This window comes from Triturus cristatus, chromosome 3_1, assembly GCF_964204655.1.
Source record: "Triturus cristatus chromosome 3_1, aTriCri1.1, whole genome shotgun sequence".
In the NCBI taxonomy this organism is placed as follows: domain Eukaryota; kingdom Metazoa; phylum Chordata; class Amphibia; order Caudata; family Salamandridae; genus Triturus; species Triturus cristatus.
This window is the reverse complement of record NC_140583.1, coordinates 1,172,395,799-1,172,411,174: the sequence shown is the minus strand read 5'-3', so window position 1 is coordinate 1,172,411,174 and position 15,376 is coordinate 1,172,395,799. Positions and strand designations below refer to the sequence as shown.

Sequence of the window (15,376 nt, the reverse complement as noted above, 5' to 3'; positions counted from 1 at the left end):
AGTACTAAAGGTTTCAGATTATTGCCAGCCCAAATTGGGAGGGCTTTAAACATGAAACTGCCAGTCAGATGGATATCCCTGTGATATAGCTCCAGTTTTAGATACATTTACTATATTTGAGAGATTCCCTAACTTACTGATTTCATTAAAAAGACCCAAGCAGGCTTCGCATAAGTCAGAAATATAGATGTTGAAATTGTCAGTATACAACTTTATCTTACAACCATTTATAAAAGAAGAATGGGGCAATGATTGCCTGGTCATTGCCTCAGAGACTGAGGAAGCGGATAAAAAAACTAACATTGGGGATGCTGGACAACCCTGCCATGCCCCTGTTAGCTTTGGCAATGTGGATGACATCTCACCATTGAATGCTGTAGCCAAACAGAAGCTAAAGTAGAATCCCTAATTCTTTCCAAACACTGATCCAAAGCTCTTTGCGACCATTTTTTATCCAAAGAAAGTAGCAAAGAATGCAATAAAACACCAGGCGCGAACACATTAGAGCGGATATTAAGGTAAATAAGCCTGCATTGAAACAAATCAGAGGAAAGAAAGGAACAGGGGCTGCCTAAGGTGACCCAGCCCCTGCGCTGTGCATACTCACCAGGCGCTCCTGCTGCCAACTACTGCCAGCACCAGCAAGACGAGTCTCAGCCCAGCACATGTACCTCCCCTGCCCACAGCCACGCAAGACATCCCTGGACAGCCATAGCAAGAGGGCGTCTCTGCGTTACTGTTATTTTATTTAATGACCTGTAGACATTTGGAAAAGAAATGCACTCCGGCATGTATTGGGAATAGCAGGTGACATTCGCCTCACAGACGCATCACGGGTGGCCAATCAGGTAAGCCGCTATTAGCAAGAATTACCTTATAAAAGTGTGGTGCCAATCAGCCCGCACCAGGGGTGGGGCTTCCTACCAGAGAGGACAAAAAACGGCACTGAAATGGTTCTGTTAAAGCGTCCTTCTGTGTCGCCACCAAAGTGTATCATAAAATGCATTCATCACTCATGCCCCGATTACTTACCGGTAATCTTCATTACTCCGAGTATAGTCTTCCTCGCCACATGACTAACAAAGTGAGCTTCAGCTCCACACCAGAACCCTCCAAAGCAAAAAAAAAAGTCAGCCTCCCATGCCTCCCATCCCTTCCCAATATGGCCGACCCAGTACACCCATGACCTCTATAAGAGGCGGGCCGGCCCAACCCATCAGCCTGAAACTACCAAGCATAAACATGAAGCCGATAGCCAGACAGGGAGGGAGGGATGGGAAGTCATGTGGCGAGGAAGACTATACTCGGAGTAATGAAGATTACCGGTAAGTAATCGGGGCATTACCTCCTCGTTAGTCTTCCTCGCCACATGACTAACAAAGTGAGCACATACCAAAGCCAAGCGGCTTCATGGAAACTCACAAGGAACCAATGGACCAGAAGGGAAACCCACGAGAGAGGGCAAACCCAACAGCCCAACGAGCGGAGAAACCACCCAAGAGAGAGGCACCCACGGGCAGGAGGAACCAGCCCGGGACAGTAAAACACCGGAAGGGCCGAAAACCCGGACCCCACCCAGACAAGAAGTGCCGCCCGAAAATCCACCCACCAAGGAAAAAAAGGAGGACAGAGAAAGCAAGGCACCAGACCACACGGTACCAAAAGGCAAGTGAAAACAGGCCCACAAACAGAAAGCAGCAAGCCGGTCCTCAGGGGCAGAAGCAAAAGGAACCCGAGGGAACCCAGACCGGCAGGAGCCGCAAGAACGGGAGGAGGCACAGAAAAGGAAACCAGCACCCCACCCGAACAACAAAACGAAGGGCACCCAAGCCCCAACAGCAAGGAGAGGCAGGAGGGACATGGACCACAGCCGCACAAAGGATCCCCGGACGGGAACGCGACAGCAACGAGAGAGCCCAGGCAGGAGCAAGGCAGAACAGACCCCGGGGGTCACAGGAAACCACAGCAAAGTGCCCCCGCCAGCAAGGCCATCGAAGATGACCAAGGCCAAGAGCACAAGAAGCAACACGGACCCGGAAGGAAGGGGAATGCAGAACGCACGAGCAACACAGCCCAGTGCAGAGGACAAGCAAAATCCGCCAGCAACAGGCGCAACAAGGGAGCCGCCTAGGCGATCACCCGGGAGGCAAAACCAACCAACCCCGGGACACAAACCTCAGACCCCAGGAGGAAAAGCCACCAAGGCCCGAAGATAACCGGAAAAACCAGCAGCCCCGGACGCCCAAGGGGCAACAAATAAAAACGCGGCAGGACACGAATCCACAAGCCGCATGCCTCACCAACAGGAGAAACAACCCGGCCAGGCCAACAAGCCCAGGCGCGAACCAGCACCCGGGACACAGGCAGAGAGAGACCGAGGCAAGAGCCCCAAGAAGCCCCCGTGAGGCAGGGGCAAAACCAAACCAGGAACGGCCAACAGAAGGCAGACGATACACTGCCAAAAAACGGAACAACCGACCCAGCATAGACCAAAGCACGCCCCACAGGCGGAGAGGACGCCAACACCCGGGAAGGGGAGACCGAACACAACGACCACCGGCCACACGGGCAGACAGGGCGGAAGGAGAGCCATCCCCAGAGGCAGGGGGCACCCGGAACTGAACCAGGGACACCCGGAACTGCAGCCAAACGCCCCACCGAAAGGGACACCCATGGGAAACAGGCGAAAGCGGGAAAACCCCACAGAGTACCAGGACCAACCAGACGGGGAGGACCCCCAACGGACAGACCAGGCAAGCACCGACAGACAATGCAGAAGGAGCCCAAAACCGACCCCACGGAAGACCAGCAGCCGGGTAGACAACCCAGAAAAGAACAGCCGGGGGGCCACACCAACCAGACGAAGGGGGACAGCCACCCAAGGAAGGAGATCAACCACGGAGCCACAGCACGTGGAACCAGACCCGTACAGCCAGAAAGCTGAAACCAGCGGCAAGGAGCGCATGGACGAGGCCAGCACAAGGGAACAGGATCAAAGCACACCATGCCAATCCAGTGAAAAAACTACCAGAGCCCACGGGAGGACGCAGGAGAAGTGAACACGCACCACAGGCACCAACCGAGAACTGCGACACCTGCCACAACAGGAGCACGGGAGCGCGAAACAACGCACACATAGGCAGCGACAAGGAGGAAGGTGCAAGGGACGCCCACCGGACCAAGGATCAGGAGGAGGAGGGGACATCAACGCAGCGGCCCGACAAACTGCAACAACCGGAGCAGAACAGGGGCAACCCCAGCAGACAAGCCGGCACTCACAGCTCCCGAAAACCCCGAAGGCCACCGCAACCAGGACCGGCCAAGGACAACAGCGGGGAACAGGCAGGCACAGGAGAACACAGGAAGGAAAGCGAAACCCGGGAACGGGAACACATACCCCCCTGGGCGAAAAGCCCCACAACAAGTCCACAACACCAGGCACACCCAGGCAGGCCGCCAACCAGGAATCAACCAGCCCCGCACCCGAGAGACGAGAGCAGGGGCTACAGGGAGGAACGGCCGCAGGGCCCAGGCGGCGAGACAGACCGCCCCGGAAGGGACAAACACAGCGGGGAATAACAAACCCAACACAGCAGACATGATGAGAGGACATCATAACCCTGAGGGGCACAACTAGATCAAAACGGGATCAATAGAACAGACTCAATGGCAAGCGCAACAGCAACCTAGAGAGCAAGAGTCCCTGACCACAACCAAGAGGCCACAGCGCCTTAAGCAAACTTTTCGAGTTTTGAAAATTTGCCAACTTAAGTCACTTAGACAGCGTTTGCGGGACTCGAACCCTTGTCCTGTGAGAGCCTTGATAACAAGAGGCACAAGACTCACCCTAGAGCAATAGCTCCCGGTTACGAAAGAACCAGGGGTACAGAGCGGACACAGCCGACAAGCCGAAAGACAATGAAAGCCCGCGAGGGGGCAAGGAGCCACAACAGAGGGGGTTGAGTGACCCACAGGCGCAAGAGCCGGAAAAACAGAGAAGCCCACAGCCGCCCCCACAGAGAGGGGGAGCCAAACGCTAAAACCCACACCCCAGAGCCCGCTAGAGCAGGGCAACAAGCACAAGGCGGCGGGGGAGGGGGGAGCGCAGGGCAGGGCCGCGAGGGCCAGAAGGAGGGTCCGACAGGGCAGGGCCACCACCCGGGACACCCGTAACCAAACGGGGTAGAGCAGCAGAAGCGGGGGGAGAAGGAAGGCAACACACCGCCCGCGCTCAGGAACGACGACAGCGGAGCATCAAGACAGTCGCATACAACCGTCACCGACCGCCCCCGAAGGGAAGGAGGGCGGCGCACCCTACCCCCCTAGAGACAGAGTCAGAACAAGAGGACAACAACAACGCACCCAACGGGGCGACAAGACCCTCATGGCCCAGCAGTCAAGAGAGGGCAACACCGAACCGGAGGAGGAAGAGCAAGCACCCAGCCAGCACCCCCAACCACCAGGACAGAACATGCCTAACAGCCAAGTGAAGCAAAGCCACGGAAACCGAGAAGTCCCAGAAGCAGGACAAAACAAAAACCACAACTCCCACAGAAGGACGAAACAACGCAAGTCCAGGGATAGCCGCAGCGCGAAAAGGCCAGCAGCGTGGCAAGCACCCAACAAACTCCACCATGAATAAGAAGAGCAAGAAAGGCAGCAAACCTACGACACCTGGTCGAAATTGCGTGAAGCGAACCGCAGACCCGTGAGTCCAGGCCCAACCACAGGCACCGGACGTAACAACGAGAAAAAGCACCAGGACGGGCCATGAAGCTATTGAAAGAATGCTAATTAAAGACACTGTGACAGCGTGTGCGGTACCTGAACTGAGAGCCCTGAACGCACCATTGAGGAACAGCTCCAGGTAGCAACCCCCCCCCCCCCCCCGACCCCGGCACCTCAATCGGGCAGAGAAGAGCCCAGGGAGAGCCAGCGCGGGACAAACCAAACCCCGCCCCCCGGACAACGAGCCGGACCGGAGCGGGAAACAGGAAGTCCAGGGAGCAACGCAGACACGGAGCTCCGCTACCCAACCGGCATGGGGAGAATCCAGAAACACAGGAAATGCAGAAACCACGCCGAGACCGACACCGAAAGGCATCAGAGCGCAGAACAAAGCACCAGGTACGTAATATGAGTAGTCACCCATACTGTAAGCCAGGTCCCCCAGCCCCCGCCGCTCACGGTACATGGATGGGAAGGCGGGAGGAAGCGGCACACCAACAAGAACCCAGCAGCGCCGGGCCCCAGCCACGTATAGCCGCCGCCCGCCCCCGCGCCGAAGCGGGAGGCGAAAAGCAACCTGAAGCCCCCGCCCTAATCACACAGTGGAAGTACATACCCCCGAATGACGATCATGGAAAACGCCACAACAGGGACGCAAGTACATGGACCGAAAGCAGGGCTCGAACGAGAGCGAGCTGCCAAGGACAGGTGCATCGCCCACGAGCACACCCTATTAGCGGAGCAGCGTGCAAACAGCACAACGCCAAATAGAGACCCGGGGGAGGCAGGATCCACACATGGACACCGCCGAACAGCCGCCGCCCGCACGTCAAGGAAAGGCGGGCGGCGGCTCAGTAAAAAAAACGTCCCATTAAGAAGGGGGCAGACACAGTGAGGCACCGGAGGCACGGAGCCACACAAACGCCCCCAAACAAGCGAATGAAACGCCCAGGGGATCACAGAAAAGGGCACAAAAAGAACTGCCCCCCGCATCCCCACCCCCCCATGCAAAACCCATGGCTCGCTAAAGCAGAGCCTAACCGGCACGAAGGAGGAATCAAGAGAGACCAGAATCCAACCTTCAAACTTACCGGAGGCCATAAGCAGGGGGAAACAGAGTCCAAGCCCCTAGGGTCCGCTAGAGCAGGACCTCCAACCTGAGACCCACGTACCTGCTACAGCAGGCACCACTTACCTGACGCTCTGGAGAATCTGCAGCGCAGAACAAAAAAAACAGGCTGATGGGTTGGGCCGGCCCGCCTCTTATAGAGGTCATGGGTGTACTGGGTCGGCCATATTGGGAAGGGATGGGAGGCATGGGAGGCTGACTTTTTTTTTTGCTTTGGAGGGTTCTGGTGTGGAGCTGAAGCTCACTTTGTTAGTCATGTGGCGAGGAAGACTAACGAGGAGGTAATGAGGGTATCCAGGCGCTGGGTTGCTGGACTTTAGTGGAACAGCCATGTTTTGAGTCTCTTCCTGAAGTCCTTCAGCGAAGGTGATGTTCGAAGGTGGTGGGGGGAAAAGAAGTCTGTGATGGCTATTTGCGCCTTCTTAATAACGCAGCTGGGTTTAACTGACTATATAACAAGAAAAGCAAGAGTATTTCCCCTAGAATTAGCGTGACAGCTGGCCTCTCCCTGTCAAATCTCAGTACAGCTACCAAGCAAGTTATTTACTTCAATATTTAAGCTTGCAAGAAGTTGTAATTTTGTATTTAATTATAGATAACGGTAAAGCGGGAAACGTTTATTTTTAAGATGAGTTTAGGGTGTGCAAGAGAGTTTCCCCATCCCTATAATTTCTAGACACTCGAGGCTGCCTTCTGCGGTTTGTTTATCGCGCAATAAATACACTCCACGCTGTATTTGAAGCGTATTTATTAGGACAAGGTTGTCAACATAATACTTAAACCAAAATCATCATAAACTTATAACAATCCTCAAACACAAACCTTTCATCCACCATCCATTTTCCCACACTCCTGTTACTCTCTTCCAATTCCAATCTGCGACCCCCTCCCTCTTTCCATTCACTTCCTCACTTATCTTTCAACATCCTCTCCGGCATCTCCATCCGTCGCACTCTTGCATCCCGCACCCCAATCATCAACCTGTATCCCCTTCCCCGAAGAGGTGGATATGCCCGTCATTGACTCCCCACCCCCCCAAAGTACTGTCACCACCTCCTAACAACCTGTCCTAAACTTGCACAGTAGTAACTGGGACAAAATTCCCATTCCCAACTCTTGGAAATTGCAGGGTGGGTGGGTGGTCCAAAACTTCCTTCAAGACCCTTCCCCAATGTCGCTGAGTGCAGGAAGAGGCAGAATCCTCCTCCCCTGCACCTTACAACCCCTCGCCCCTAACCCCACCCCTTGACCCCAAAACACCTTGTCCTTCCTATCCTGCGCAAAGATCCCCAGGGGAAGACTGGCCTGTTGACCCCACTTCCCCCGGGGGCTGGCATCAGGCAATAAATACACTCTACGCTGTATTTGAAGCGTAAAAGGCCATTTATTAGGACAAGGGGGTCAACATATTACTTTAACCAAAAACATCATTAAACTTATAACAATCCCCAACCACAAACCTTTCATCCACCAACCATTTTTCCCACACTCCTGTTACTCTCTTCCCGTTTCATTCTGAGACCCCCTCCCTCTTTCCATTCACTTCCTCACTTATCTTTCAACATCCTCTCCAGTATCTCCATCCATCGCACTCTTGCATCCCGCACCCCCATCATGCACCTGTATCCCCCTTCCCGAAGGGGTGGGTATGCCCGTCATCGACTCCCCACCCCTCCAAAGTACTGCCAACCAGGGAACCCCTGTAGGGCGGTTACCTGCCCCACTTTTCGCCCCCTAATCCCTGCAACACCAAATGGATTTGTTCCACAGCTTACCAATGACATCCCTCATATCCATCATGTAATAAGCGTTGCCCATCTGCGAAAGGTGCACCCCATTGTCCCGAAACAAAAAAGGCTCTTCCAGCTGTAACCCCACATGTGCAATCACTGTGATGCCTTGCGCCCTGCAAAAAACTCTTATGGCCCTGTTCAACTTCCTGCATGCTTTCTCGACAGCGGCCGGCTTCACAGCCCCTTTCCAAAATTTACGCGGCACAAATTCAGTCCACACAATGCATGTACCCGCTAGATTGCTCTTCATGACTTCCAAATCCCTGTGCATCAACAAAGCCAAACCAGACAACCTGATTAAGTCAATCTCACCCAGGTGCAGGACCAACATATCCGGACATCCTCTTTGGGATATCATTTTAGTCAGCCAGGGCAGCAATACTCCCCAACGCATACCTCCTTTACCCCACCAATGCAACTCAGGATGGCTGCTTTGCAGACCCAGGTTACGACCATAGACCTGCCGATCCGCATACTTGGCTGCCCTGTGCACAAAGGAATGTCCAATAATCCAGGTAACCGTCTTGGTTCCTGGGCCCCCCACACAACCTACGATAAGAATACAGGTGTTAGTGCATGAAAAAACACAACAGCTCCCCCTCCTTGCCCCAGCTCCCTCACCCCCCAGCCGCCAACCCGTACTCATTTGCGCACATAACGCTAGCAGCACCGTGACCCCCACCGCCCAATCTGACGTATCCTGTCCCAGGACCACCCCCAGCCGCGCAGCCATCATCGCTGCGCCAATGCAAAAGGAATAAGTACCATATCTAGCCATGGTCCCTGCCCAGAAGCCTCAAAGCCATCCTTAACACTGCCAACAACTGAAAAGCTGTCAACCGCTCTCCCGATGCGTGACAAAAAATATTTCGCCCATTGGGCCCCGACCCTGCTGCAAGAAAACTCGCCATTCATGCACCGAACACGCACTGAAACAGCCACTTTTGCTCAACCACACCCCTTTTCCTCTCCCGGCCTGGTCCGTTTTTGAACGTCCCAGCCAAATGCCCAGACACGCTGTGAGAAGTTTGCCTAGCATATGCTGGTCACTAGTTATAGTGGCCACCTTGCACCAGTCCAATTCGACTCTTATGGTAGATAGGTTTAAGACAACCTTTTAAAGAAAGCTATCCTAGTGGTAGCTGTGGAGAGCAGCCTTCAGGCTAAGTCTCTGTGGAATGTAAAGCAGCTTGTTTTACCTTATAATCTCTTGAATTACCAAATGAAAAGGACACCACACAGGTATATATATCAAATATATATGTATTTATTTCTAGATACACTCTACTAATCTCTTTATGAGATTAGAACCCAGATACACATTCAAATGTCAACAGTTCTCAATAAATTAAGCACAAATATGGCTGAAGCCCTAGGGGCGTACCAGACCATATACTAAGAAAATGGTTTAACAAACTCGACTTGCAAAATGACAAAGCCTAGGGCCTTGGGAATCGCTGGGGCTTCACTACTGCAGTGTTAGCAGGTAAGTAACAAGCCCACGGGAGACGCGTGCAGTGTCTAAACACAGCCGCGGGTTTCCTATAGGTTACAATGGAGCAAGTCGCGGTTTGTATTTTAAAGTTTTAGGGCACTTCGAAGAAGTCAACAAGCAAGCCACTTACAGGGTAAGTATTTCGAGGGCCAACACACACTTGGGCACCGGAGTGCACGAGTTACCTCACCCAGGGAAGCCGGGTGCATAGGTGTCTTTTGGTGTCGGGTCGCGATGCTGTTTTCAATGGAGACCAATGAAGACTTGCTGCTTGAGACGACTGAAGAGGTGTCCGCTGGAATCCGAAGATGGATTGAAGATGAAGAGGACCTGAAAATTGAGGGGACAGTGTTCAAAGTCACTTGCCAGTGACCGGTGGCCAGCAGGATGGATGACCACTGATGTTGCGTCGTTTCAGGTCGTCGATGGTGATTTGTCTCTTCGTTCACGAGGTCCAGGAGGGATCGACGATGACCAGCAGCTGGATTCGGAGTGTCCCACGACGTCTGCAGCTGATGACGGTGTCGGCAACCGGATTGGAGCCAACAAGCCTTGGCAACTGCAAGTCTCGTGTGGACTGAAGATAGTCGGTGATGCAGACCAGCAAGGTCTGATGGACTTACCCAGCGAGGGTAAGTGAGGGCAGGCCCGGAGCAACCAGGTTGAAGTCGATGAGAAAGTCTTCAGGTGAGTCACTAGCCAACGGGCAAGTAACCGCGAAGACGCCTTTGCAGGAAAAGTTCCACAGGAGCCCACGGTCACTCGGGACGGGGTAGGCCGCTGATTTTCGGTTCCAGACCTGCTAGGGACTTGGACTACAGATGGTCCAAAGCACAAGTTCGTAGAACGTTGTTTAGGGTTTGCACTCGAAATCAATGCACGGTTCCCTGGTATTGCTGTTCCTCGTCACTCGTGGGGTCCAGATGCCACAGCTTCGCTGGGGACTCAAAATGGCCGTCGAGAGGTCAGGAAATCCGCTTCAGGGGACGCAGGGACTTCGGGCCCCGGCGGGAGCGGTGAAGTTTGCAACCGTTGAGTAAAGTTACTGGTGCCTGCCAAGCAGGGGAGTCACTCCTTGACTCCAAGGGAGATTCTTCAGAGATAGTGGAACGTCTAAGGGCCAGGATTCTTCTTTGTAGAGCGTCGTCCAGGGTAATCTGAATTGCATTGGCAAGGCTTGGTATCTTATAGTGAAGATAGGGGAGGGACTAGCTCTATGACCACTCCTCTAGGAGGGTCAGGGTAGTGGGTGGTTACACCCACTTCCCTTTGTCCAGTTTCGCGCCAGAGCAGGGGCAGGTAGCCCCTGAACCAATTTGAGCTGGCATATGCACAGAGGAGCCTACTGCTCCCCCAGTGCAGGACTTCAAAGCACTCTAAGAGTGCACCCACCCAGCTCCAATACACTAAATCCTGTCTGGAAGGTGGTGACACCTCCCTGTGACAGGATACCTTTTGTTGGGCTTCCTCCACTGCGAGTTTCGGTCAGCAGCAGGAGAGCAGCCCAGTGTCTGTGCTGGTGGCATCCATTTTGTGATGCCAGGGCTCTATGAGATTTCTACCGTTTAGGACAGTGGGTACATGTCGTCCCCTCTAGAAGGGTGGGATCATACTCCCACACCAGTTACTGGTGTGGGGGTATGATTCAAGTTGTTTGACACCAAACACAACATGTTTTGATGCAGTCATTCCAAAGTTAGCATTTACCGCGAGATTATAATGCACTTAAGAGTATATGGTTTAACCGCATCCATAACAGCAGTAGAGAATAGACTCTGCCAGCTGCAGAGGGGTCCTGCTCATGCAGAAGCACCCCCTCACATACATCATTGTTTTCTTTTTCACTTTTTTAAATACAGATCAATATTCCTAGGTTGAATTTTATAGTGAGTTCGTCGACAACAAATACAAACATAATTTGGTCTTTCACAACAAATTACCTTAAACTTTGTCATTTCTTCTTCAAACTTCTCAGTACTACTATCTTGCATGTCTTCTTCAACACCTACTTCTATCAATGGCTCACTCTCTCTACACTCTTGTTCAGGACCAAAGTAACAAAACTCTATTTCATCACAAACTTTTTTTACATCTGATACTGACCCATGCAAAACAGCACTATTTAAATCACTTAAAATTATTGCTGGAATTTTTGCGTTGTACAATCTACTGACTAACTTCCGCATCTGAGAGTGATGTACTACTAACATTCTAAATGATGAAAAACACTTTGACACACTTTTCTAAAAAGACAAGCCAGAGAATGACCTTGCAAACCAGTATTTTTTCTCACTTTGCAAGGATCTAGACTTGGCAGCATCTTTATCTTTTGTATAACACTTTTGTTACTGTATGCTCGTAAGAAATTTCGTACAATATCAATAGACTCCTGTCGTATACTACAAATACTACTACAATCCCAAGTATACACTGGGGCTTTAGTACGTCTCCCTACAACTTCATCAGCTATCACTTCTTCTACATTTCTAGGAACCATCTTTTCTTTCTCAATAGTGCAGCTGTTCTTCACTTCATAAGCACCATCACTGGTATCAACTGCGTGCACTAATGTATTGGTTTGAAAATAGCTCTCCATTAAAAAAAGGTTCTGAACTTGAAGTGTGCTTCCATTCACCCAAAAAAATATTCACAAAAGTTAGTTCTGTTAAATAGTCTCTTCCTTTTACTTTTGGTCTTCATAAAACGTATTGGCTTATCTAATGATCTAATTCTGTTTAAAACTAAAATGAATAATTTCCTTTTTAATTCAAAAGCCTTTTCAACAATAGTTTCAATCTGTTTCTTCTTTTTATAAAATGCTGTTCTTTTTTTATATTTCCTGCCACCTTTTAATAAATTTAATGCTACTCTATTGTGAAACATTCTTTTCCTTATTTCATCAAATTGATTCTTTCTCCTTTTACCATAGATTGTTTTTTAGAACATGATTTGCCATTAATTTGTCCTTTTTTCCGTTTCATTCTTCTTGAGGTATTCTTTCTATTTTCTTTACAAAAAAGGTTTTATTGAAATTTTTCCAGCTATATAATTACCCCTGCCCCTCCCCCCCACCCTCCTCAGACAAGTACATGAAGGTAGAAAGCATAGACAATTTCGACAGGCTGCATTAATAAAACATTTTTAAAAAAAAGCAAATTCTAATTGGATCACATGTATCCTGATCACTCATGAACTATACAACATCATTATTTAATCAAAAATATAACTTCAGTTCTGGGTGAGATAGACCCGCTAGGAATCATGATAACGGAAGAGACAAAGGGAGTGGGAGCCTAGCCACTCCCGCTATGGTTTCGCATCCACTCCAACAAGGGGTCCCATATTTTTAACCCCTTTTAACGTTTACGATAGCCTTTTCTTTTATATATGGCTGTTTCTAGACTACATGTCACCAATAATCGAGCACGCCATTGTTGGAATACTGGTGGATTTGGGTCCAACCAGGCTGATGCAATACATATCTTGAGAACTGCCTTGGCCACACAAAGATCAATCCTTGTGTATTCCTTGGTCGGGTTCCTTCAGATATACCTAGGATTATATCTGCTGCTGAATTTTCTATCCTGATTTTTAATATCTCTGATAAAAAATCTGATATCTCACTAATTAGTTCTTGTAATACATTATATGACGCGAAGATATGTACTATATCGGCCTCATACAATGAACACCAGACCCCCACTTAGCTATCTTGCTGGGCGTGTAATATAGCGAGAAGCACGTCTTGTAGTATTGTGCCTGCAGTCTAGTGGACATTAAGAGAGACTGAGATAGCTGGTGTGACCTAAAAAAAAATTCTGTAGAGATCCCCAGTTTCGTCTGCCATTTCACGGACCATTTTTCCATATCATCTGGCAGAGATGCATTCATGTCTTCATAAATTTCCCCAATAGCCGGTAGTCTATTTTTTGTAAAAATTTCCACAGTTGTGATTTTTGGAAATTTAGATCTTCCTCCAAAGATAATCCCTGGTCTGGACAAATTTAAAGAAGTCTTTATTTTCTAAGACATACTCACTTTTGAGTGTATCAAAAGATTTTAGCCCGTTTGTGGAGTAAAAGCAGCCAAGCTGGTTGATCCCTGCTCGTATCCATCTACTCAAGCAAGCATCAGAAGAAATTGCTGGTAGATTGTGATTATCCCTTACAGGTGTATAATAGAAAAGTCTGCCAATTCCCAGCATTTTACGAGTATTGTTCCAGACTTTATGGATAGCAATGATAGTTTTAAACCAAACTTTCTTGAAATAACTATCATGGAGTTGTCGCCAGAGAAGCCCTCTGGCATCTTCGCCCAATACAAGTTCCTGCGGTGTAGGGATTTTGATGTTCGGAGTACTATCTATGTTTAATAAAAGGAGCTCCTGGCTATATCTTAATGTGGTTGCCCAGTAATATAGTTTAAAATTGGGAACGGCCATTCCCCCTCTATCTTTTGGCAACATGATAAGCCTTAATGCTCTTCGTGGTCTCATATAGCCCCATATAAACCGAGAGAACAAGCTCTCCATTGTCTTGAACCACTGGGGTGTAAACTCCAAGCAGATTGTCCTAAAAAATATATAAAAATGTAGGGGAAAAAAAGCATTTTTATCATGTTACATCGGCCCCCGATGGATAAGTGCAGATTATTTGACCTCATGAAATCCTTTTTAGTACGTTGTACTAGTGGTTCTAAATTATCGGTGACTAAGTTTTCCAACTGTGATGTGATACTGACACCCAGATATGTAGCTCTGTCTACTAAGCGATTGTCCCTCATCTCACTTTTTTGATTAAGTACCATCTGCGTTTTACCTGAGTTTAACTTATATCCTGATACACCTCCAAAAACTTTAGCCTACTCTTCTATCAGCTTTATGGCAGAACAGGGATCCGGTGTGACTACCGCTATGTCGTCCGCGTAAGCCAATGTTTTTGTAAACCAGTTCCGTGACTGTATAGGTGGAATCAATGCATTGTTTTCAAGTCTACGGATAAAGGGATCAATGAACACCGCAAATAATAAAGGTGAACATGGACCTCCCTGTCTAGTCCCCCGGGTGATAGGTGTCTTTTCTGAGAGTATGCCATTAACCATTATTACTCCAGATGGTTCAGAATATAGCATTTGGATCGCCCTAATAAAGTGTGCCCGGATACCACTTCTTAACATAGCTGCCCATAAATATTTCCATGAGACCCTATCAACGGCATTTTCAGCATCCAGTAGGATGAGTGCCATTGGGTCTCCTGAAACACCAGTAAAGTTGAATAGTGAGATCACTCTTTGGGCATGCTTGGTGGTAGACCTTGTCGGTATAAATCCATGGTGACGCTCAGATACTATTTTATGGATCACTAGTGCTAGCCGACTGGCTAAAAGTTTGGAGTAGATTTTGGAATCGCAGGTTATCAAAGTAATAGGCTGATAAGACCCGAGTTCGGTAGGATCCTTGTTTTTTTTCAGGAAGACCACAATTTTGGCTGGAGACCATGATCTAGGGGGCCGGCCCCGTGAAAAATATGTAGGAATAAGTCGCAGATTATTCCCCTCAACTGTTGAGCAAATTTTACATAGATCTAAACTGGTATACCATCTGTGCCAGCGGCCTTCCCCTTAGCTAAACTTCTTATAGAAACCAAAATGTCCTCCCATTGTGGTGTTTGATCCAAGCCATCTTGATCTTTCTCCTCTAATCTTGGTGAAGGGATTTGATTTAAATAATCCTCGATCTTATCCTGTTCTACCCCAGGCTCGTCATATAATTTCTGATAATACCGCTGAAATGCAGCTCTTATTGCTTGTGACTCGGTCTTAGGGCCATATTCAGGATCATTTATTTTACGTATTAGATTGGCTGTATTTTGTTGTCTGATGCGGACCGCGAGTTGGTGTCCAACCTGTTCATTTAATTCATAAACCATTTCTTTATGTGTCGTTGCCTTTACTGTAGCTTTCTCGGTATAGATATCCATAATACTTTTTTTGGCAATCGCCAACAATCTTAGTTCACTTTCAGTTTCACATCCCTGGTGCACAGCCCTTATAAGTCCTACTTCAGCGGCCCCTAAACTCCTCTGTAGTGCCTCCATTTTCAAATTAGCCTCTTTGTTCAAATTAAAAGAAAATCGAAGTGTTCCCCTCTAATCCCTGCCTTCAGGGCATCTCACACCACATCTATTGTGGTGCTACCCATATTATCCTCCAGGAACCCGGGGATCCACTCAT

At 49.3% G+C, this 15,376-nt stretch overlaps 2 protein-coding genes across 4 annotated transcripts in view; one reads left to right on the top strand and one right to left on the bottom strand.

Annotated features, from left to right (window-relative positions):
- The window catches only part of ROBO3 (roundabout guidance receptor 3), a 1,168,980-nt gene that overhangs the window by 504,637 nt on the left and 648,967 nt on the right, over window positions 1–15,376 (top strand). The window lies entirely within an intron of this gene.
- Window positions 1–15,376, bottom strand: part of LOC146861725 (uncharacterized) — a 422,385-nt gene that overhangs the window by 325,687 nt on the left and 81,322 nt on the right. The window lies entirely within an intron of this gene.